General features: G+C 34.0%; 1 protein-coding gene across 1 annotated transcript in view; it reads left to right on the plus strand.

Moving 5' to 3' along the window:
• The first annotated feature begins 1,628 nt into the window (after nt 1-1,628).
• LOC145293275 (uncharacterized) overlaps nt 1,629-25,798 on the plus strand; it is a 341,197-nt gene continuing 317,027 nt past the window's right edge. Inside the window, exon 1 of the mRNA XM_080139879.1 lies at nt 1,629-1,803. The gene's annotated coding sequence lies outside the window, so the exon portion shown is untranslated. The remainder of the gene's footprint in view (nt 1,804-25,798) is intronic.

Here is a 25,798-nt window from a genome sequence, read left to right on the forward strand (position 1 = left end):
TTCCGAGCAATCGCATTCATCGGGCGATTATCAATAAATTAACCCCTTCTCAAAGGTAGAAGTTAAAGTTGTGAAGGGGGAGTCTCGGAGCATCTCACTATCAATCTGCAAAACGTACTGTTCTAGACTGTTTGTTGTGGTCTATGCCGAGCAGACACACATAGACGGTCGATTTCATATTTAGAATCTGTAAAAATTATTTTGAGTAGCAAGATCTTTGGTATTATATTTTTGAATTTTTTTTTAGATGGGAGTTGATATTTGTATTATTTTGATTATTGTTCTCATTTTGAAGGATATTTGGTTCTTATTCGTTATTTTAGTGAAATTCTAAAATTGAAATTTTGAATTTCAAGTGAAACCAATATCTAATTGAATTGTCATGTTACAGTAATGAAAATATCCAAAAATTACGAAAAACGATAAGGTAGAAAATTAATTATTAATGAAAATTGTTTACGAGAAAAATTAGCGAAAATTGAGTTTTGCCAAAAAAAAAAAAAAAAAATGCGGAGAATATGAACCGTAACAAAAAAAAAAGAAAAAAAGAAAAAAAAAAAAAAAAAGAGGTAAATCTTTTCTGAAAATGTCTGGCTAATTTAACAAAACTTAATTTTCATTAATTATCATCGACAATTGTTTTCTTTAATAATAATCATTTTTTTTTTACCTTATCGTTTTTCGGAATTTTTGGATATTTTCATTACTGCGACATGATTCATTAGTTTTACTCGAAATTCAAAATTTTAATGTTCAAATTTCGCTAAAATAACGAAGAAGTTCCGGGTATTCTTACAACGTTTCGGCCGATGTAACCTCCGAACTTCTTCAGGTGCATCTCACATCGGCCGATGATGCACTGCCACTGCATCTTATCGAACTCGAGAAAGAGTGTTGTCGTAAATTCGTTTTTAAACATGGCAGAATCTAAAAAAGTCCTTGAATGAAATTCAAATCAAAAAGCTTTCACGATATAATTACGAAATTCTCGTAGGTATATTAGAAGTACCAAATATACATAGAAAAAGTTCAAAGTTTATTTAACCTAAGTTTGCCGATTCGACAAAATGCACCTGAAGAATGTCGGAAGTCACATAGGCCGAAACGTTGGGAGAATAATACCCAAGATAAAAACAGTTGTCCAAACAATCCAGGTTTTCTGGTTATTAAAAGTTTAAAAGTTAAGGAGTCGAAATAAAAATAAAAATTTGAAAGTCTATTTTTTTCTTCTTTCTTTCTACGTGCGAGTCAATAAGAGGGTGTGCGTGCGTATATCGTGTCAAAGAAAAAAAAAGGTGGAGCCTAATAAAATCTTTTGTAGACCTTCCCCCTCTTTCAGTTTAATTTTACAAGAAAATACAAAACTCCTAATTTTTAAATGAAAACTATGCGTTTGTTTACATTTTTGACAGTAGTGGACCCTGTTATAAACGGATCAAGAGAGATGGATAGCTAAATAAATAAATAAAATAACAAAATAAAACAAGACACTCAAATCCGGCGAGGTGCGTGTTTTTGACGCAAAATTCGCACAGGCCTGGGGAAAAGGGAGTGCACAACATGAATTCAGAAGGCCGGCCCCCCTCTGGTAATTTTAACCAATCAGATGATAGCATTTTCGTTACTTCATTGGCGAACCGGAAGCCACACATGGGAATTCTCATCTTGTTGACAATGAATGGCAGTGGTTTTCTCTTTTAGTTTTGCAGAACAAAGGATTTTTATTAAAGGAAAGAGGAATTTCTTTTTTTTTTAACAACTGCTAATTTTTTGGACATCTGACAGAAAAATGTTCAATATCAGGTAAGTAAGTACTAAAAAATAAAAAAAAATTGCAAATAATTATTAACGCTAAATTTAATTATTATTTTTTTAATTTATAAACAAAAGCATCTTTTTAGTTAAAAAAAGGAAATTTTTTAAAATTATTATTATTATATTACATTATTTTTCTTTTTGCAATTCAAGTTCGATTATAATTTTTTTTTTTTTTTAATTTGTATACATTGTAATATGTCAAGACGATTGACTCGCATTAAAACTACGGTAGACCAAGCGCGCAATAATGACCACTAACAGCGAAGCCGGTGCTCCCCCCCCCCCCGCCCCGAACGAAATTTACTTTTCATTTGAGATTTTTTTTTTTTTTTAATTCTCTCATTCAAACATCAGTTTTCCAGAAACAAAAATTTGTATTTTTCGCCGAAAAAAGATTTTTCTCTTTGATAGTTCTCACTTAAGTTTTGATTAACAATCGTTGTCACAGCTTATTTAATTAAGACTTTGTTGTAATTAAAATAATGACGAGAAAATTGGTCTTATTCTAACCCTTATTTATTTATGTAGTTATTTTTTTGGGGGGGGGTTATTGACTTCTGTTTCAGTTATATCGATTATTTAGAGTGAAATATGTTGCGACATAGTTTTGGCATTTCTCAAACAATTTTTTTTTTTTTTTTTTTTTTTTGTGAAATGGGAGTGGGGGGGGGACCACCCGAAGACTTGCCTTTTAAAAAGTTGATTACGGGAAGGTTGAAAATAAGAAAATGCCTTTCGGAATAACCCCCCCCCCCCACACACACACACGCACCAGCCTCTCCATGTTAAGAACGACTTTCGGAATAAACACCCTTTGAAGGTTGAACAACCAGTGGACTTTTTTTTTTTTTTTTTACTTTTTAAACAAATTGAAAACAAAACCAGAAAAGTGCTTATGCACTTAAGTTACCGTGCTATTTTTTAAATAGTGTTTTCAAGTTTCACAGTATCTTTTTTTTTTTTTGTACTTATGTACTTTTGTTACCGTGCTGAAATAATAACGTTATTTTGAAGCCGTTCTTAATATGGAAAGGGTGTTTGTTTTGTAACTATTCTGTTTCCACCCAGCAATTTAATAAAAACGATACCGTGAAACTTGAATTTAACCTGGGGAAAAAAAAAAAAAAAAAAAAAAAAAAAATGAAAAGCGCGGTAACAGAAGTGCATAAGCACCCTTTTAAAAATTAAACTGCTAGGTGGAAATATAGAATGGTTACAGAATATCCTCCCCCTCTGCATGTTAAGAATGGCTTTCAAAATAACATTATTTCAGCATGAGCATCGTAACGTAGGTGCATATGCATAAGTACCATAAAGTATTATTAACACTAAGTTAAAGCAAGTTTCATTATACACATGGAAACGTCAAAAGTAAACAAAGTTGGGGGGGGTGTATGGTAATTTTAATTTTCAACAACACTCACCTTTTTAAAATGACAACTTCTACAGCTTTTCGGATCTGCTGAAAACGGATATCACGTTCAAATTTGGGTAAAACTATACAAACACCGTGACAGCGAATTAACCCTAACCCTAACCCCTAAACCTAAACCTAACCCTAAACCCTAACCCTAACCCTAACGCTGTCACGGTGTTTGTATAATAATACCCAAATTTGAGGGAGAAGAGTAACTTTCTAGATATTAAAAAAAATTGTTAAATTTTTACGGCGTGCCCACTGACTGCCCCAGCCCCACCGTATTATAAACATCCCAACCTCCCTATGTTAAGAACGGCTTTCAGAATACCCCGTCAACTTCGAAAGCCGTTAACATGGAGTGGTTGGGGGTGTTTATAATACACTGGAGGCATGTCGTAAAAATTTACCAAAAATTTTTCCACTGCATTAATGAATTTCAGTGACCGTCGCCATTCTTACGATGGAGAGTGGATGTTTTGTAACACGCGTATGCATTAGTACTTTTTTCAGTTGGAGGAAAATATGACAGCCAGTGAAAACATAAGGGATTACACTGGATAATAAAGGTCTTAATATCAAGAAAACTGCTGGTGCTACTGCAGTTATTGATCTGCGCTATTTTTTTAAAAATAGTATTTAAGTTTAATTAAAGTTGATATGTTTTTATTAAAATTGCAAGCTTAAAGCACAAAATAGTTACAAAACACTCTCCCCTCTCCATGTTAAGAATTGATTTCTAAATGTTATTTCAGCACGGATCAAGAAGTGAAGAAGTGCACTAGTACCAAACGACTTGCCTGTCTCAAATTTAAATATGACAGTTAGTTTTCAGCATACCCGATAACCTGAAAAAATGCTGAAACCAATTTCTTTCTAGAGAATTTGACAAATAGGAATTCACCATCTATGCTGACAAATTCAACTTTAAACCTGACTTTTTTTTTCTGTAATAAACGAATGAATGACAATCACGAAAGGAGAAATATATTGAACGAGCGTACTTTGTTTTTATTTTTTTTTATTTTTATTTTTTTTTTGGTAACGAAGACTTGAAAACAAATGAAGGTGCTTTAAAAAATTTTTTGACATAATTAAAACCAAATCAACTTTTGCCAAACTGAACCTAACCCTTGAGTTGGATTAATTCAAGACATTTGTTGTCAAGTGCACGTCACTTAGTGCGCTAATTTTTTAATCTGCCTAACCTCCTGGTGTGGGGTATATAAATCTTTTTTTATTTGAATCGAGATCAAGACAAGAAAGCGTGTCTACAACACTGCCAACTCTCTGAAGACTGCCATCGTGTAAGCGTTTGGCAACATCTAGTCGACAAAGCTTGTTACTCATTTCACACTCATCTTAAGATGGTCATCTCTACTGGCGGCAGTTACATTGAAAAAAATAATGTAGTATGTAACTAACTGTTACTAAATAAACTGTCTGATCTCTGCATATACAACTTTTGTTTTAATTGCCTATTTTGTTTTCTTTTGTAAAGTGTCAGATTTTGCTGCGATATAGCCCATTGGGCACGGTCGTACACACGGGCAAGAAAATGTGCACTAACCCTAAGTTCTAGTGGCAACACTTTTAGCTTCGTCTAGTACTGGTACTGGGCCCCTCAAAATGTAATCAAACACTCGCTAGTCACTGGAATTTACCACTTTAACATCTTGAGCGCACAAAACGTGCAACAACATTAAGTCCATGGGGCAAACACACTAGCTGGTTTGTGACCTTACCAAATGAGTCTCTCAGCTGGTCATTTGTTGTCAAACTTTGTGATTGAATTCTCCCTCCGCAGATACTCTGATGCTGGTTGATATACTGCTTCTCTTCACTTCAGCCTGTATGTTGGGTATCAGGACAGTTCTGAAAACAAGTCATTTTCAAATCAACAGGCAATCAATAATTAATGAAACACTGGAGATTTTATCAAAAAATACTTATTTGCATAAAATAATTCAATATATAGTTTGTACAAAGGAAAAAAAAAAATTAGATAAATTGGGGCTACTTTGGACTTAAGCAAAACAAATTGTTTTCTGGGTGCACGGTTTTTAACTAAATTAAATTTCAAATAACTTTCTTCCACTTAGCAATTTCAGGAGATAGCTCTCAAGAATTCTCTTTATAAATAGTTTACAAGGCAGACCTTTTATCTTTCAGCTGACCAGAGGGAAAAGACTGTGTCCCTCACCCTCAGTTGGACAGAGGGAAAAGCTTGATTTGGCCCGGCACCTGGTTTTTATGAAGTTGGCTACTTTTCCTTCCATCTCTCTGAGTCTACCATGTTCTCTTTTTCCTTTTTATCCTACTTTCTTCTGAAATCTTTTTCTCCTACCCCTGCCCAAATTGGTTGTCGGCTATTTTACATTATTACAATCCCCTTCTAGCGTCATTTAAATTATTTCTTATGCCAACTTTTTAGGAGTTCTTCCATTGATACTTTTTTGTGAAAATTCCATTTTCACCCCAAACAAGGCACAGTGCCACTTTGATGTAGGGGATACTATGTAGGGAGTTAAGCAGCGAGATGTCCGTTCACATTACACTTGAATTTCTGAATGTCAGTACAGTTGGGAAAGCAGGAACCCGGAAAGGAGTTCCAAAGTCTAGCAGTTCTGGGGAAGAAAGTATTAGAGTAGAAGGCTTTCTTACATCTAGGGATCTCTAGTGTGTAGGGGTGGGATTTTGCTGCTTGTTGGGTTTGTCGGGTATATTTCCGTCGAGGGGGGGTACAAGGACATAGTTCATAGGAGTATTCACCGTTAAAATACTTGTAAAACAGGCAGAGGGATGCAACATTTCTGTGATGGGACAAGTTGAAGTTTTGATGACCGTTTAGGGCCTATCAGGTTGGTGACTCTCTTTTGAACCCTATTTGGGAGCAAGAGACTAGTAGCAGATCGGCGATTTTTACATTATTACAATCCACTTCTAGCATCATTTAAATTATTTTTTGTTGTGATGTCAACTTTCTGGGAGGCCTTCCACTGATACTTGTTCATAATCTTTCTCACGCCATTTTCGATTTTTTTCTTTTTTTTTCTTTTACCTAAATCCATTATCAATAAAGTTTTTAGTTTTGCAAATATTAAACAGATGACTGATTCCAGTTGTATTTGTTTAATAATTGTCATTTGTATTTAACATTTTGAGATATTCGTTTTTCTAATATCTCCAAAAAGAAAATATCTCATTCCTTGAGCCATCTGGGATCTCTAAGTGTCAACCCACAAAATGACCACACCTGACCCACTGAGACTGCCCAGCAAGGTAATCCAGCATTGTTTAGCACCAGAGATAGTATGTTTTTTTTTTTTTTTTTTTCAATTTTCTTATTAGTTTGTTCAGGCTGGGGATAGGGTATCCTACCAGTTTTCAAATATTCATCTAACTCAGATATTCCACCCAAGAGATCTTTTTAAGATTCTGACTGTCCCTTTAAGTGCAGTTGTTTGAATTTCTCTTGAACTTGATCACAGGGTATATTTGCCAGGTAAGTTGAAATTCTTTTTCAGGAGTCCAGTGGCTCCTATAATTACTGAAATGATAGAAATCTTCCTAAAATTTCCAGTTTCTTTTCATATCATACATCAAACTTTGGTATTTCGTTATCTTTTTACCTCTCGGCTCTGTTTAAACTAGCATTATTGAGGACAGCATCTTCTAAGGTTGCTTCTTTCTCCTTCTTGTCTCGTATCACTGCCAGGTTTTATGGCTCTGTTTTTTTAGGTATGTAGCTATAGGAATTACATAGTCATAGTGGATGGTGTAGGACTTATTTCCAACTATTCTTTCTGGTAAACATGTTCACAGGACTTGCTGCCACATTCGATATTCAACTTTTTACAGATCCTCCAGTGGAGATATTTGCACATTCCATTGTGTTGTCACATGGTAGCCATTCCCCAACAAAACCTTACAGTTGGATACCAAGTGGCTCACACTCTCTACTTCTGTGTGGCAAAACCTACGGTTGCTGTCATTGCTGAGACCACTCATTTTCTTAAAAGCATTGGTCATCAAGCCTTCATCTTGGGCAGCTATTATGATCCTCTTAAGTCTTTCTATGGAGTATGGATGGGATGATTCCGATATTTTTATTCTGATTCCGATACAATTACAGATTTTGTATTAAATTCCCGATTCCAATACAATTACCGATTTCGATTCTTTATCAATATCTAAATATTTAACTATAAAGTAATTTTTCAAGATTACCGTAAAAATACATTGAAAATGTGCAGATGTTTTCTCAAACGTAAAGATACACTTGATCTGTCGATTTTAGCTTCACTAATAGTTTAAAATCAATTCATTGTTTTAGTATTAATATCAACAGTGTAAAGAATTTTCTTGACAGAAAATCAAATAAAAAAGCCAATTAAAAGAATTATTTTTGGCATCAGAAATAGGCACACATTTTTCTGATTGCGATACTCAAAGTTATAATTTTTTTTCAATTCCAGATTCCGATTAATCGTCCCAACACTACTATGGAGCCTTATGTATAGTCCTAGGTGAATTCACCCAGAAAATATGTGGCACACTGTTAGTTGGCACATTATTCCAGTTTTTTGTAATGGAAGTTCTTGGTGTATTTTCGGCGATTCTTATGGACTATTTCTGTAGCAGACTTGTTTCAGTCTCATTTCTAAGAGTCTTGTCCAAAAAGTTTGGTCAGTTTCATGATGGAAGTTGTTCTGACTTTTGTTTCATGATGTTGATGCACCATTTTGAGGTTCGGATTTTGGGAGCTCATCACTTATTGGCCACTATTCATGATAGTCACATGATGCTAATAGTCAATTTCTGAGAGACCCATACCTCCTGCTCCTCTGGGCAGATACAACCTAGGTTAACACTGCTTTCTTTATGTTCTGTACAGTGTTAACATTTTCTATGTTTTAGTGTCTAGTGTGTTTATGTCCCTTTGTGATCAGTCGACAATGCCAAAACTAATGCTATCACAGGCAATGGCTAGTTGGTTAATCACAGTGATCTTGTTTTTATTTGCAAGTTCTGTTTTTTACAGATTTTCCTTACGCAGCATGAGCTGAATGTCCTTAAAGTACATTTTCATAAGTACAGGATCAAGAAGCTCAATGCATACCTAATAATTTTATTTCTGCCTAACTGAGCCTTATCAGATATGGGCTGAATAAAAGTACAGTCCTTCTTTCCTTTTCATTTTGAACTGTGAAAATCAAGGAAAGAAAAATTGTTTTATTTAACCCAGATCTGATGAGGCCAAGATAGTTTGAAATAAAGTTATTCTCTGATATGTTTGGAGTTTATTGATTTTGATATTGTGTATTTGTGAAGGTTTTTGGGGTGATTTTCTCTAGAACAGCTAACAAAGCAAATGTGGGGAAAGTATAAATACATAACAAATAAATGTTACCAAAGGCAAGCTAAGTTATTCTTCCTGGCTTTTATTTTTTTTTAATTTTTGTGTTTTAACTTATTTAAAAAAATTTTTTAATCAAAAATAAAATAAACATTGTCAAAAAAAAGGTGGTCAAATTCGAGAATTAAACATAATACATCCAATAAATGTCATGTGCGAAAATGTAATGTTTACCAGTATTTTATATAATTTTCGATTTCTGAGTGATTATTGAGGTTCAACTATGTGACCACCATTTTGTTTTTTTTTTTCGTTTTAAGTCTACAGGTTTTACACTATTATTTTTAATTAAAAACGAAAAGACTTTAAGCTAAAACACAAAATTTATCCAGGCAGGTAGAAGAATAACTTGGCTTACCCTTGGTAAAATTTAGTGGGTGTGTATTTTCTTTTTCTGCCCTTTTCTTGCTTTGGTTTTTGTGGAAAATTGCCAAAAACTTTATTTAACACAGAATATGGCTACTTTAGATTGGATATTTCGTTTCAGTTCAATTTCTTAAAAAAAAGTTTAACTGAAATGAAATACCGAATGTAAAGGAATGTACTTTTAAGTTAAATTGTTTCTTACTCTTTAAAGTTTGTTCTTTGAGGATTTCTTTTCCTAACATGTGTGTGTATATATATATATATATATATATATATATATATATATATATATATATATCTTATTACTTTGTTTTTCCTAGGGATGGGGCATTCTACCGGATGCCAAACATTCTCCCGTTAGTTTAGTTACTCCAACCAAGAGACCTTTTTAAGATTCTAACCGTCCCTTTAAGTGCTATTGTTTGTATTTCTTTTTGCACTTGGTTCATCGGGTATATTCGCCAGATAGTTATTGAAATTCTTTTTCATTAACCCGGTTGCTCCTATATTGACTGGTATGATTGATGCCTTAAGATTTCAGTTTCTTTTCATGTCTTACATAAGTCCTTGATATTTTCTTATTTTCTCAATCTCTGCTCTTTTAAGGGCAGCATCATTAGGGACGCGCTTACTTCAACTAGGGTTGCTACATTCTCCTCCTTGTCCCATATCACTGTCAGGCTTAATAGCCCCGTTTTCTAGGTATGTAGCTGTAGGAATTTCGTTGTAATAGTGGATGGTGCATGACTTATTTCCAACTGTTCTTTCTGGTAAACATGTTCACAGGACTTGCTATTACATGGGATATTCAGGTTTTTACAGATTTTCCGTTGTGTCGCATTGTATAATAGCCCGTCCCCCAACAGGACTTTACAACTGGATGGCAAGTGGCTCACACTCTCTGCTTCTGTGTGGCAGAACCTGCACTTGTTAAGTATGTTTTTTTTTTTTAATCCGTCATAAAACATGTATGTAAACATGAAATTTAGAAATTTACAACTTTTTGACAGTGAAAGTAAGAAAAGCAAGAAGTCCGACTCTTAGGGTTCCAAACTTAGAATGTTTAAAGTTTTCCAATATTTGGACGACAGATTACTTGGGGGGGGGGGATTCAACTCCTAGCATTCCTACAAGTCTGACTTTTAAAACCTCGTATTCCGACTCCGCAACTTTGGTTTTCAATGAATTTATTTTGTTCAAAATGGCTAAACAATCAAGTTTTCATTATTCGATACGATGCTGTTTATTATTTATTTATTTATTTTAACGAATTGATAGTTTGTGGATGAACCACGTCGTTAAAAAAAAAAAAAAAAAAAAAATATTGAATGTGGAAAGCCTTTAACGATGAAGAAAAGCTTGTAATACTAAAAGCATATCTTTCATAACCATCTAGGTTGTTATGTGTACACGGTTATAATATTCTTGATGGATCCTCCAAAAAAGATAATTCGATTGTGGGATTGCTAAGATAGCTCGGGATTTAAGCAATATTAACAGCAAGTTTCATTATAAACTGGAACAAACAAGCAAAGCAATTTTCACAGCAGCTGGATTTTCTTGGACAGAAGTTCACTTGAAATCACAACTTGGTGACCAGGGGTTCCATATAATGCAGCGTATAAGCTTCGACCCTTTAGATTCTCAAAAAGTCCAATTCCCCTTCTCTATATATATTTCCTTCTTGTCCCCCGTCTTCGTTTTCCCTTTCTTGCCCCCCCCTCTACTTTTTCTTCCCGTTTTGCTTCTTTCTTTTTTCTTGCACCTCTCTTCTCTCGTACACCATATACTCGTTTTTCCATTCGCCATTTAAATTATGCATCTGCTGATGAAATATGCACGGTGACAAACAAACAACATAGATTTGTCACAAAACACCTTCTGATTTTGATTTAATTTATATTTGCAATTTTTAAGTACAATAACTTGAACTTTATTTCCCTTTTACGTGTGCGCATATTTATAGCACGTAGCGGCTACCGTAGCTTCATCAACTCTATTTACAAGTCCAAACATTAATTCAATGGGGGCGGCACGCCGGGCATGATTTGAAAATAACTTTTTCCATTCATTTACAAAACATCGTCAAAACTGATCAAATAGAACGAATGTTCAGGGAATTGAAAAAGCTGAATATGTCATATTGTTTTTGCTGTTAAAGATTTATTTACCGCTCCCCCCCCTCCCGGGGCTGACATTTCATTTCATGGCCGTAGTTGTACTAAAGATGTATATCTTCTTTAAAAGAAGAAAAAAAGTGTGTGTGTGTGTGTGTGTGGGGGTGGGGGGGGTGAATAATTTAGATTCATGTTCCATGACACATTATTTATGTTCGAAACAAAATAATATATATATATATATATATATATATATATATATATATATTTTTAAGACATTTGTGTTTTCTTTTTTCTTTTAATTCTTTCATCTCCCCTAATTGGATTGTTTAATTTACTATTTGTTTTACTTTAAGAATTTTTAGACATTTTATTTTTCGAACGTTTCGGCTTCAGGCTGACCATCCGTATCTTCAATAAATACGTCCCACACTGATTTTTTTCTATTCAAATAAAGCAAGCTCTTTCGTATTCATGCGGATGCGCTAGATTTTGCTATATATATTTTATTTTATTTATTTATTTTTTTTTTTTTGTCATTGCCTCAACTTAAAATTAGACCTGGTTCTAGCCATCGCGTTTATATCTGAAGTTGGATATCATTCCGGTTCGGTGTTTAAGGGGGGGGGTTAATTCTCCCAGGCATTATCATATTCTTCGGGAAGGAGTTGATTTGTCGTTTGACCTACCCTCACCCATCGGGCACTTTCGTGGGGTCTGATCACAAATTTTTTATTCATCTATAGGGTGACAAGGCCCCCTTGTGTGGCGTAGGGTTTGTCCACTATATACTGGCATTATGTTCTACCCCCCCCCCTTTATTTTGCAATGTGACAAATGAACTTCCCAATAATCAAAATGATAGACAGCTCTATCAATTTGGTATGGAGTACATGTTTTTATTATTATTATTATTATTATTATTATTATTATTATGTAAAATATTAAACAATAAAATACTGTTTTTCATTTTTCGGTTATCAATTTTTTTTAGTTAGTCGTGAGTATGGAACGTGTTTTCAAAATACACCGGTCACGTCAAAATGAAGTGTGTATATGAGTGTGTGTGGCATACACTGTATACCCATTCATTAAACAATACAAAGGAAATGTAATTAACTGATCTTAATTGTTATAATGATTATTTTACCCCCCCCTTTTGTAATAATCTTTGCAGATAGGTATTAAAAAATTTGTAATTGCGAAAAATGTTTCTAAAATAAATTTTTAAAAGTTTGATTTCGATCAGTCGAAATTGCCTGACTTTGGGAAATAAAATATCCCTTGTCCTTTCTTTAATCTTTTGTATTAATAAAACTATCAGGCGAGATCTCGTGTGTGTGTGTGTGGGGGGGGGTGTGCAATTTTGATAAAATTATTTATCTACTAATAATCGTTTATTTAGCGAAATCAAAAAATAAAACACGAATTTTTAGAAGTTCGATAAAAAAAAATGTAAACTTGACTCTAAAAACATTTTTCTTTAAAGTATCTACCCATCAATGTTTCCACTCAGACAACGCCGGATAAATACAGCTGATTATTTATAAATGATTTTAAATAAATACCTTGTGAACTTTTTATTTCTTTTCAAATTAATTTTTGCAGCTTAATAATAATAGTTTGAGTCTGTTTGTTCTCTGAAGGTAGAGTAAAAAGGCATTTAGTTGGTCCAGTAAAGATGCCCCCCCCCCTTTTTTTTTCTTAAATGTCAAATTAATTTTTGCAAAACGGTTGGCACAGCTCGGATTTACACTTTCCGAATCTTATGTCAAGTTTTGTACTCATTAGTTAAGTATGTCATCACAAAAATGACGCACTTTTTTTTTCTCCGCAAAATTAACTTTCAACTTAAAAGTGCGTCACGCTCGTGAAAAGCTCATTTGGTAAACACGTCGGTGTTATTTTAAATTTCATGAAGTTTTTTGTGTGTATCTTTTATATACAATATATTTTAATATTTTTTTTTAAATAATGTCGATGTAAAACAAAGGCTATATTTAGAACTTAGATTTCTTTCAACGCCTGTAAAAAATGGTGATCATCGAACGAAAGTTGAAAAAGAAAAAAAAAAGCATAAAAAGTGTACATAAATTAATTAAAAAAGATGTTAAAATGCTATTTTTTTTTTCCAGCGTTTTATTATTTAATCAGTTTACAATTAAAAATAGGTATGTCGTGTTTTTTTCAATTTTCGGATCAGAGCTTTTTAAGCCCCCCCCCCCTTCCTCTAAAAATACCCTTTTTACACGATAATAGGTGATTCATTTTTTTTTCTTGGTTAAAAAAATAAAAATAAAATCTAACGGTATGAATAACAATTATTAGATTGTGTACGGGACTCCTTTCACATTTATTTAATTTACTTTTTTTTTTCAATTTTTACCAAATTATTTCTTATTCACTATGAGTTTCCTGGAATCTGAGTAACAAGTTTCTCCAGATTTCTAGTACTCTGCAGTGCAGCTCCTTCGATCTTGTGCAAATCACTTTGCAGTCTCACAATAACCGTCCACCATTGATTTCTCATTGGTAACCGCCTGAAATTCTAGTGGTCTACTTTGGATTCTAGTACTCTTCGTGCCTCTTTAAATAAGGGGTCTGAATGGCACTTTCTCTCCTCGGTCTTTACATCTTCCTAGACCCTTCGTGAACATGTGTAGTATCAATCAACATTGGTGCGACAATGTAATTTTTTTCCGGTGTGCTCGAGTATTTTAATAGTTTTTCATGTTATTTTGGCAGTTCAATTTAATTTTTTAAATTTATAATTGAATCAAATCGTTATGAAAAATAAATTTCTTAAGGTAATGTTTTGATATTTATTGTTACGATTCGCATCGTCTGAAATACTTCCGCTGTTGCATTTCGGGAGTTAACTTTTTACGCCCCCCCCTTTTTTTTTTCGCGCGTTGTTTCGTTTTGGAAACATCATCAGTTTCCAGTTATGTTTCGACGTGAAAGGACGTGCGACATTCGTCTTTAATTCAATGGCGCTTTTCCACGGCCACCGAGATATAGACTTTCTCTGTAGCCGTGGCATTTCTCTCTTTAGTCCGGCAGAAAGCATTCTCAGAAACTCATGCTTTCTGTGGTTGAATTCCTACTGTGGAAAGTTTGAATTAATTCCCAGTTGGAAACTTGTAAAAGAAATTAGATTCGACTAAATTCCTGTTTACATTGGAGGCGCAAGCGAGGGGGGGGTGTTGGGGCACGCGCGCTAATATACCACACCCGCCCTCCCTCGCTCGCGCCCCCTATGTAAACAGTAAAATCTTCGAAAAATGTTAAATGGTGTTCTAATCGGTAAATGCCGGTGCGTTACTCACGGAAAAACGGTTAACTAAACTGGAGAAGCACCTATTAAGCCACATAAGTTCTACAGTTGAATCCCCCTCCCGCAAAAAAAAAAAAAAAAAAAAGAACGCGTACTGGTAGCGGTTTTAGTTCCATGCCAAACACCATTAAAAAAAAACAACAAAAACCCTGAGTTCTCCCTCTCCCTACGCATGCGCAAAGAACATGTTTTAGTTGCCATAGTAACTAAACGATCATGAATTTTTATCGACTTTTTTTTAATAAGTTTTACTGTTTATGAATATTGAAATAAATGAAATTACTACACATTTATTAGTAATAATTTTTTTTTTATATTTATATTTTTTTTAATGAAAAGAAAAAGTCGAAAGTGAGACAGACAGTAAAACGTCGTCACTTAAAAAGAAAATGCTATTAAAAAAACAAAAAGCCGATAAAAGTGAGACAATTTTTTTTCTTTTAATATTCATAAACAGTAAAACGTCGTCATTTAAAAAGAAAATGCTATTTAAAAAAAAAAGTCGATACTGTTTATGAATATTGAAATAAATGAAATTACTACACATCTATTATAATTTTATCGACTTTTTAAAAATTACTAAACATTTATTAAATAAAAAAAAAATGGCAACTAAAACATGTTCTTTGCGCATGCGTAGGGAGAGGGAGAACTCAGTTTTTTTTATGGTGTTCGGCATGGAACTAAAACCGCTACCAGTACCAAAGAACGAAAAACATAAAAATATTTGGTGCTTCTGTTTTTGTAAACCGCATTAAAAACTTCGTGAGACAAAAAAAAAAAAAAAAAGGTCCCCCCAATTTGTTGTACTTTTTCTTTAATTGTAAGTCATTAAAAAAATGTCAGTCCGTATTTTTTTCCACCCCAAAAGTGCTATAATGTACTTTTTGAAAATTCTATATTCCAGAAAAAAAAAAAATTAAATTACCCCCCTCCTCCCCAACTTGGAGTGCTTTCCTTTTCTTGTTTTATTTCTTTTTCAGCTAATTTTAAATTTTCCGCGAAAGATTGATACGCCATTTGAAAGGGCAGTTTGTAAGCCGTCGTTTACGCTGCCACGCGCGTGCGTAGCGTAAACGGAAGCTGTAAAATGGCGGAAAGTAGTTCGTGGGTTCATGGGTTAAAACCATGCAAACGGGAAAATTTCCCTGGGTTTGATTATCAGATTCGTTGTCAGCGACCTCGATTACCCCTAAAAAAACAAATTTCGTATCTCTGAATTTTTTTCATACAAATGAATTCTTGCATAAGCGCCTTTAATCTGCATGACTTTTGCAGAGGCATGCATTTTGCTTATTTTAGCAGAAGCAACTAGATGGCGGCCGATTCTCTCTTTAACACGGTAAGTTCAGGAAAAGGTGTTATACATAATAAACTAGACAAAATACTATTAAAAACCACCGAATATATGTCAAGTTATGTCACGGTAACATATATTGAGCGAATTTCTAACAGTATTTTGTCTAGTTTATTATTTATTACACCTTTTTCCAAACTTACCGTGTTAAAGAGAGAATCGGCTGCCATTTTGGATTTTCCAATACATCGCTAAACACTGTATGGTTTTCGAGCTGAATAAACATGTTAAATTGAATAAAAACACGAAAATTATGTCCAGTTTGGTAGAAAAGTAACTTATCTTGCCTTTGATAACATTTATTTGTTATATATTTGTTTTTTGACAACTTTTTCGAATCTATGTGTACAGTAATACAAACCCCAAGTCGCTTCTGCTTTTCCATAGTTCGTATAGTTAACACAAATCTGACGTCACGGAAACATGCGGTCCATTCTTCACAATCGTTTGGCAGTCCCTTATGTATATGTATAAACTTTATCATTTGATTTTTGAATATTTGAATGCTGTTCAATAATGATTAAACTCTAAAATATTTTCAATGTTTAATTGCTCAATAAATAAGAATTCTCGTAGAAAAAATCTTTCTAGTTGAAATGGTTGTTGTTGCTTTGAAAAAAACAAAAAAACGATTTGAATCGTTTTAATTTAAAAATTAATATCTGAGAACCGTTCTTAAATTGAAAAATATAAATATTTTTCAATTACATTGAGTTCTTAAACATAATTGCTGTGATGCATTTCCGATAATTCCTTTCGGTCTATACTTGTTAATTAAGGGTTGAATTGTTAAACCTCATGTTATATCCAATTGATTTAGCTTCTTAGATATTTACAAGAGTACCCAGCCCCCAACCTCCCCATGTTAAGAACAGTTTTCAAGGTTGGGTTGTTTATTCCGAAAGCCGTTCTTAACATGAGGAGGTTGGGATGTTTATACTACGCTGGGTACTGTCGTAAAAAAATACCGATGGTTATCAGACTGAAGGTCTAGTAGACCAGATATCGTCTACTGATTAGGGCTATGACAACAGCATATTCTTTTCATTGTTTTGACTCTAGAGTGTGTATCAGTTGATATGTTGTATGCTTTTATATAGTGATGTGATTCTCGGTTGATTGTCTGTGTCAGATATATACTCGAGTCAAAACAATGAAACGAATATGCTGTTATAACCCTACTAATGGTTGACTATGATTGACGAACGTACTGTTGTGCTCTGCCAGAAAGATTTGACGTTCGAGCAGAGTGTACAAGAGAATATCTAAGTTTAAGGAGCCAGTTTCCAGCTAACGAATAAGAGAACAAGTCTCCAGTGGTGAGGTTGGAAGTTGAGGGCCCAGTTTTCGAAGACCATTCCTCCTCGAACAACTTGAACTCCGAACCTTTCTCAAACGTTTTGAATTTTATACATCTGCTTTAGAAGATGGAAAGACAAATTGTTGGGTGCAATAGCCTTCGAACTAATCTCAGAGTTCGATATTAAGTCGGAAAACTTCAAAAGATCTTTGAAAAGATTCTTAAATCCCGACAGTTTATAAGAGATAAAATATTTGAAAAAATTCTCTATCGTACCGACCCTTTCGCAAACCTTTATCAACTGAAAATTTATATTGAAAACGTCAAAGCTGATTTGGCCGAACTAAACCGCTCCCTTAATGGAGATTTTTTTAAAAATAAGGTTAATCTGCAGGACAGTTAGTCATGTGATATCTAAAAGTATTCCTGTTGAGATTCGGAAGGAATTAATGTAACTCGGTGTGATAGTTAAGAAAGTTCTAGAAAGTGTCGGATTCAATAAAGACCAAGGAAAATAATGCGTCAAAATTGTCCGCCATTTTGTCTGACAAACGGCAGGATGACAGTCTTTTATAGAATCCTTCCAAATAAAATAAAAAAAGATTCTCCTAAATAAAGACACTTTTCTGGAAATAGCAAATTCTGTAAATTGTGCAATAAAATTGAACATAGAGCAATTCTTCGCTCGATGTTCAAATCTTTCAAATCAGTTCAAGATTTTTTTTTTTTACATAGGCATCACCACATTATCAAGGCCAAGAGGCCACTCGAGGATAAGGGTTAAAGAGTGTACAGCAGAAATTGGACACTTTCCATGAAAGTCGAACACTTTCCATGAAAATAACGATATATCAGAGACAAACTCGCAACATCTCTTCTGTGAGATAGAGGTTGCAGGGAAGAGAAAAGGGCATTTCCTATGAGGCTACGAAGTCTATTTTGAACTCTATCAAGGCAGGACAAGTCCTTTCTAGCAGCTCCTGCCCAGATGTGGCAACAGTATTCCATCCTTGGACGTACCTGGCTCTTATATAGAGGATTGCATCAGCTGTGAGATATCTACTGGATCGATAAAAGAATCCAACTATTTTTCCAGCAGCCTTGGCAACAGATTTGATGTATGTGTTCCATAAGATCAGGAGTAACGGTCAAGCCCAGAAGCTTGTTAAAACTTGGGGCCTCCTGAAGACGAGAGCCATTCATTTCAATTGATGCCAGATGTGGATCAGAATGTTGATGATGTAAAGAGAGAAGCTTGGTTTTAGATGCATTAAAAATAACCAGCCACTCCTTTCCCCATTGTACCACGTGCTCAAGATCAGAGGAGAGAGAATCGGAGAGAACTTGGTCGTTTACTATCTTAGATGTGCTACCATAAATGGTAGTGTCATCAGCATAAATATCTACAAATGATGTAAGGATGTGATTTGGAAGATCATTAATGTAGATCAGGAAAAGAGTTGGGCCCAGGATGGACCCCTGAGGGACTCCAGCATTAATACTGTGAGCTTCTGATTTTTGCCCCTCAACTACTACTCTTATGAAGCTATCAGAAAGAAATGATTTAATAATTGAGAAGACATTTTCAGCTATACTATAGCTAGAGATCTTGTGAAGTAAACCTTTATGCCATACCCTATCAAAGGCAGATATGTCAAGAGCAATTGCCCTAGAAAGGTTGCCTCCATCGAGAGATTTGCTAATCCTATGAGATATAACTGTAAGCACATCTGCTGTAGATCTAGCAGAACAGAAACCATATTGTGTATCACTAAGGTAATTTTTGCTGAGATGGTTGATTACTTCTGTATTTAACAGATTCCAGCAACTTACTCATGACGCACAGGAGACTTATTGGCCTGTACTGAGAGGGGGATGAGTGATCACCTGAATTCTTAAATACAAGGTATACTGAGGAGATTTTCCAGGGTGATGGGAAGCTGTTCTCCTTAAGACAACGTTTAAACAGTTTTGTAAGTATGGGCGGTAGTTCTAGTTGAAGTTTTTTGAGTACTATAATTGGAATAGATTTAAACGGACAGCAGTTTGATTTGTGTAAAAACTGCTTGGGTTTGCACAAATTGGCCAAGGATAAAATGATTTCCCTACCCATACGTTAGTTGTTTAGCTTGAGTGCTTTTTTTTTTTAATTAATTTATTTATTTAAAATTTTTTTTTTTTGCGATGTGCCCAAATTCTACTCAATTCTTTGTGGGAAAGACATCATTACCGTTGGCCCATGATGAATGTATTAGTCTCGTGCTGCATGTATCAGTGAAAAAGAGGGGATTTACCATGAATTTGAATTGTCTTATAGACACTGGCAGCCAATGTTCGTTCTTTTTCAGTGCTGACTGCTGTGCACAAAAAATTGGGTTTTCGAGAAGGTATGTACTGAATATATTGAATGATGCTGCATATTCTGGAATCGATTTGAATGCCAAATTGTTAGACTTGTTAGAAGAATTCGGGAAGAATAATCATGTGCTCCTGGGAGATTTCAGGGGGTGGGGGGTTGTAAATCTAAGGATTGAAAAGGACAAAAATCGATTTTTTTTTTCTGAAAGCTGGCGATCGTCTGAGAACCTTCAGGTATACATCTATTATCTTTTGTTATAATGCCAGTCCGTTCATTTTGAGTTTAATGCTCAAATATGCTGAACAGTTCACTTATGATGAAGCCTCTACTGTTTTATCCAATTTTTACGTTGACAACCTGGTCAAGACCCGTAGTGATTTTGAGTCACTCACGTTTATTTATCGTTCTGTTCGTGACCGGCTGAAAGAATCTGGATTTGAATTGCAATCTTGTAACCTTAATGAGTTTGCAGGAGGATATGTTTAAGGATGGAAGTGCTTTCTTTCCTGTTCCTATGTTGGAAAAAGTGCTGAGATGTTTTTTCCCTCAGCAAGATTTAGTAGCCCTTACGCCCACAGTGGTCGAGTAGTCATTCATCAGAAGTGACTTTTCCAGGGCATTCACACGCATATCAGATCAACCAACGAAGAATGCCAGCAAAAGTTTTTTTTTTCTTTAACTAATAATTTAATAAATAATCGATACCATAATTAATTTTAATATTTCATAAGCTAGGTACGTGCAATTTAATGGTGGAAACTGATAGAGCCCGTAGTTTTGAAGATGGGCTTATAATCTTTAAAAGTAACAAATAAATAAAGCATGCATGCATTGCATAATCCCCTGTGACTGCACAATGAACGAAGCATAAAAAAATGGCTAAGTTCAGCATTCCCCCCCCCCCTATTTAGCCCCAAAAGTCCCCAGGGGACGTCAAATTCTGGTGAAAATGAACAAACGGTGCAGTTTTAGGCCTTAACATATTTAAATTTGAGTCCTGCACCATGCAAAAAAAAACAAAAAAAAAACACTTAAGTCCCCCCCCCATTTAGTCCCAAGTATCTCCAAGGTCTTAACATATTTAAATTTGAGCTCAGCACCATGCAAAACTGCTAAATAAACATACAGAGAAAATTTTGGACAAATATGGTAAAATAGTTCCAAAAATGGATTGTTTTTATTATCCCTAAAAGAGCCCAAGAATTATCGCCAAGTATAGACAAACAAAAGTATATAGAAATCAGTTAGTTACAACTTTTCAGAAAGTTTTATAAAAATCCAAGGCATCATTTAATTTAATTAATTTTTTTTTTTTAATAAGCACAAGTGTCAATTTTATCCATTTTTAACCAGAAAGGTAACCCTAGGGGAGCAACCGGAGTTTTACCGGAAAATTCGTTCTGTTACTTTTTTTGCTCGTATCATGTTTAATGTTTGTGCAAAATTTCAAAAAGATTCCAAGGCGTAGTTGAGAAAAGTGCGGACAGACGAACGGACAAGGGTGAATTTACAGGTCGACCCTCCTTTTGTCGGGGGGACCAAATAAAATAAATAAATAAATAAATAAATAAATAAAAATAATAATAATAATGTAAAGCTATAATGAAAAATGTTTTCACGGCGGATCCGAGAACTCGGAAATTCAACTAAATTTTAAAACTAAAGTAATTGTAAAAATCCGTTGAAAGATAAATATTACTTTTCTGAAATTATTTCAAAGATAATAAGTAAAGTCTTAAAACACTGAATAAAAAAAAAAAAAGTTTTAATTATCCCTCAAAACAGAGTTTAGTAACGGGAACTAACCGAAGCCTATTTTATAAAATAACACAGTAGAACCCCGGGACGTGGTGGTAAAAAAAAAAAAAAAAAAAGTATCCTAGGACCACCAGTGGTGGGCCTAGGATACTTTTTTTTTTTTTTTTTTCAGATTAGGATGTGGAATACGATATTTTTCTGGACCCTGGTTACGGCATTTGCCCCACTTTACGGTGTTATTTATAATGTTATTTTTATTTGATTATATACATGTGTACTGTATTATATACTGTACTGTATTTTGTTACTAATTTTTATGCCGCATCCCGGGATTTACTATAATACGGTAAAAACAACAAAAACAAGACATGTTTATAAAAAATAAAATAAAAATAGTCCCGGGTAACACCGAATGAGTTTAGCTTGTAAGTAAGTATATATGTATTAATCGAGTACTTAATGTACGGGTCGCGCACTGATTTGTCCTACAAATCAATGCAAATGCTCGCACTTTTTTTTCTTCTAGGAGTCTTGCCTGATTTAATAATATAAAAAAAAAGTTCTTTACCCCACCCCCACAAGCACTTGAAGGACCAATACCCGAAGGCTGGCTATATATAGACCCCCCACCCCACCCCACCCCACCCACAATTCACTCTCGCTTTTTTTTGTTTTTTCATCCACACTTCTGTTCTTTCATACCTTGTCATCGGGACGTGTCTAAGCATTTATAAATTTTTAGTACAATTGAATTATAATACACGACTTTTTTTTATTTGCTTTAAAATTTGTTAGATTACTGTTTTAGTCACCTAAATTACTTAGAGGAAAGTTTGTTTCGGAACGACTTTTTTTCTTTTTTATACTTAAACGAGTCGTAGCCAGTTTCATAAAGTTTAGGCTAGAAATTTATAGTGGCCGTATTTATAAACAAAGCTAGAAATAGGCTAACTAAGGAAGAACGATAACTGAACTTTTTTTTACTTAACATTTAAAACAGTTAACTAGTTATCGTTCTTCCATAGCTAACCTATTTTGATCTTTAAAAATAGTTAAAGGTGGCGATTGCGAAAATAAAAAAAAATCTTTGATGTGCGTCTTTGTAACGGAATAAGGATGTCATGTTCCAAAATTCACGTAAATTATTAATTCTTTTTTTTTTTTTTTCATCAAAAAAATAAACGTTTATGAGGAAGCGAGAATGCTGTAAGCGGCCATATTGTTTAATATTTTGCCAAAATTCAAGGACGACAATTCAATTCGACTGCAGAGATTTTGTATTGAAAATAAAATTGCAAAAATCGCAAAATTTGATTTTTTAATAAAAATATTTACTTGATCAATTTACGTGATTTTGGGAATATGACATCTTTGTTCTGTGACGAGTACGTACGTCATAAAGATTTCTATTTTATTTTTTCTAAATAAGTACCGAAATGTGCTATAACTGTTTCTAAGGTTATAGTTTTCTTAATTCTTATTTTCTACTAAAATATGGTTAAAGTTGCTTGGGAATAATATCAAAGCCCATTGTATCCTGACATTCCTGTGACTAAAATAGAAGTGAACTAAAACTTTAATTTACTTCTGAAATTGCGTTCTAAATTGATAGTTTTAGCGCGGGCGAGAATGGGGATCGACCTTGCCGGGTCGTAAAATACGCTTGAATATATTTTAATTCATGCAAATTTCCTCAAGCCAGTCGTTACCTAATATATAGTACTGATTTCGAAAGTAAAAAAAAAAAAAGCCATCAGCTAGAATTGAAACCAAGACAGTTAGCGCTCCAGTCGCGTTTCCTACCTCTATTAAGAAATAGGCAAGAAAGAGTTAATATTAAAAACTTAAATGAATTGAATTTGGGCATGCACAGAAAGACGTAAAACTATGCGAGTTGAAATGAACAGTTTGCATTCTTGCCGATATGTCTATATGTGTTATCAATCCATCCATCCAAAAATTTTACTCGTTATAAACCATCCTTGGTGTATGATTACTATTTCTTGTTAATTTTAGTGTTATGTAATCAGTAGTTTGAGATTCTATCGATTAAATATTTACAGACAGACAGACACGCACATCTATTTTAATTATTTATATAGATTTCAGTAATTGTAAGTAATGGCTATCCAGATATAATTTCTGGACTTAGTTACTCATTTGTGTGGAAAGTAAAATATTTATTATTTAATAGAAGTTATAAGTCTTTGAACTTTCGCAGATGTCAAAACTTTAAAGGCTTAAAGCCTGTATTAAAAATTTATTTACGTTATTAGGTTACAAATGGGTAGGTAAACAGCTACATTTTTTTTTAATGGTATTTTTGTTTAATGGACGTTTTTTTAGTGTCAAATCAGTTGAGTTGAGAATGAAATATGGCAGTTTCGTTCCAGTCATTTGGACCAGTCAGCGGCACTTACCCTAGACTGTTTGAACTGGCTTCCTCCAATGGAGGAAGTCTCAAGGGAAGCTTCTGGGTCTGACCTTTACTCCTGATCTGAGATGGAACACTTGCATAAAATCCGTTGCCAAGGCTGTTGGAAAAATGGTCGGATCCTTCTACCGCTACAGTAGATATCTCACTGCTGATGCAATTCTCTACCTGCATAAAAGCCAAGTATGTCCAAGGATGGAGTATTGTTGCCACATCTGGGCAGGAGCTTCTACAGGGTGACCCCCCCCCCCCACAAAAAAACGGGGCCCCAACTCTAATTAGGCCCCGTTTCTTAGTGTTTTGTCTGAATGAAATAAAACTTTAGTTTATTATATTCAAAACCTCACATGAAAACACTAGGGTCTTTTCCCTTTTTTTCTCCGTTCTTTATATATTCAAATATTTATTCATGGTGTTTGGTTTGGTTGTTTTATAGAGGAAAAGTGTTTTTTTTTTTTTTTTTTTTTACTTTGCAGAATATGATTAAGTTTTGCAAAAGGAAAGGGAGGGGGAACAATGTTTGCATTTTAGGTCATAAAGCCTGTATCTTCACACAGCCTGATCTGGATGTAACATTTTAATAGTTTACTTAACTAAAATAGAAATGCATATGTCACATAAAGTTGATTAGACTTGCTGCCTGGGGATAATGGTGTAAATAATTCTCCACAAAATGAACCGGATTTCATGTCTGTCTCCTAGGATTGACTTTCACCTCAGACCTGAAATAAGTCTTACATCGAATCCATTGCTGAAGGTGTTGAGAAAATGGACTTAGTCATTTTTTTGCCTGGTGCAGAACTCAAATTTACATATATTAAAGCCTAAAACTGCATCGTTTATTTATTTTAACTAGGATTTGATGTCCCCTATGGACTTTTGTGGCTAAATGTGGGTGGTGGTGCTGAACCTAGTCATTTTTTATGCCTTATTCACTGTGCACTCACGAGGGACCATGCATGCTTCACGTGTTTGATTGCATATCAGCTTTGCCTTTGAATTGAAGTTTCTCCAGTTTATTGATTTTGTGCCTCAGCATTTATGATGTATCAAACTGGAGAAGCTTAAAGTTGAAAGCAAACGTTGATACATCTGCGGAATTGAATCAATGGTATGACATAATCCAATTTGTAAATATCATAGTAAGAAATAAATATGTCTCTTAGCTTAGAAACTGCTAGCAGAAATATAATTATTGTTTCAAGTTAAGAATAGTCAGAAAATAAATTCTAACGAGATTTACCAAATTGTGTTCAATACAAAGAACACGATATACTTTTGATTTATTTTTACAAACATTTAGATATCACTACGCAATCATGAGTATTATTTTTTTTTTTTTTAGTCAACTGGTTATAGATAACTAGACTTCGTCAGGCAATGTTGCTATATTGTTATTATATACTAGCAGGGACGCCCAGCGTAACCCGGTCGTAAAATATGCTTAAATATGATAATTTATGCAGATTTCCTTTATATTATTACAATCAATTTTCTATCGATTCTTTCATATTATAAAGTTGTGATTTCAAAAATAAAATAAAAAATATATCAATGACTTGGATGCATCCGCTTGAACTGAAGCTAAAACTTATGTAGAATATATATATATATATATATATATATATATATATACACAAGTGAAAGTGTCTGTGTGTGTGTGTGTGTTTGTGTACATTTCCCTACGCAATAACTCTGTCAATTTAAGTCTACAGACTCGAAATTTGAGGTACAGGGTACTGAGATTTGGGGAAATCTATGTGATCGGTTTTCGGCCAGAAATTTGGCTGTTAAGGGGTCAAAGTTCAACGATTTGACCTTTGAGAACTCTACCAAACTCCTCCGACAATTTTGGATCTAAACACTTGAAATTTTAGATATAGGTTTCTTGGACATGGATCTAACTTAATAAATTGATTTGAGCCCAAAACAATAAATTTTAAGGAGTCATAATAGTGGTTAAATTACAAAAAATTGACCGTTTTATAATTTTTTTTTTTTTTTTTTTTGGTTTTCTCAGCATACACCTCCAAACACCCGGGCAACGCCGGGCACCCATGCTAGTATATATATATATATATATATATATATATATATATATATATATATATATATA

This window comes from Euprymna scolopes, chromosome 2 (genome assembly GCF_053919585.1).
Source record: "Euprymna scolopes isolate OS-2025 chromosome 2, ASM5391958v1, whole genome shotgun sequence".
Lineage (NCBI taxonomy): Eukaryota > Metazoa > Mollusca > Cephalopoda > Sepiida > Sepiolidae > Euprymna > Euprymna scolopes.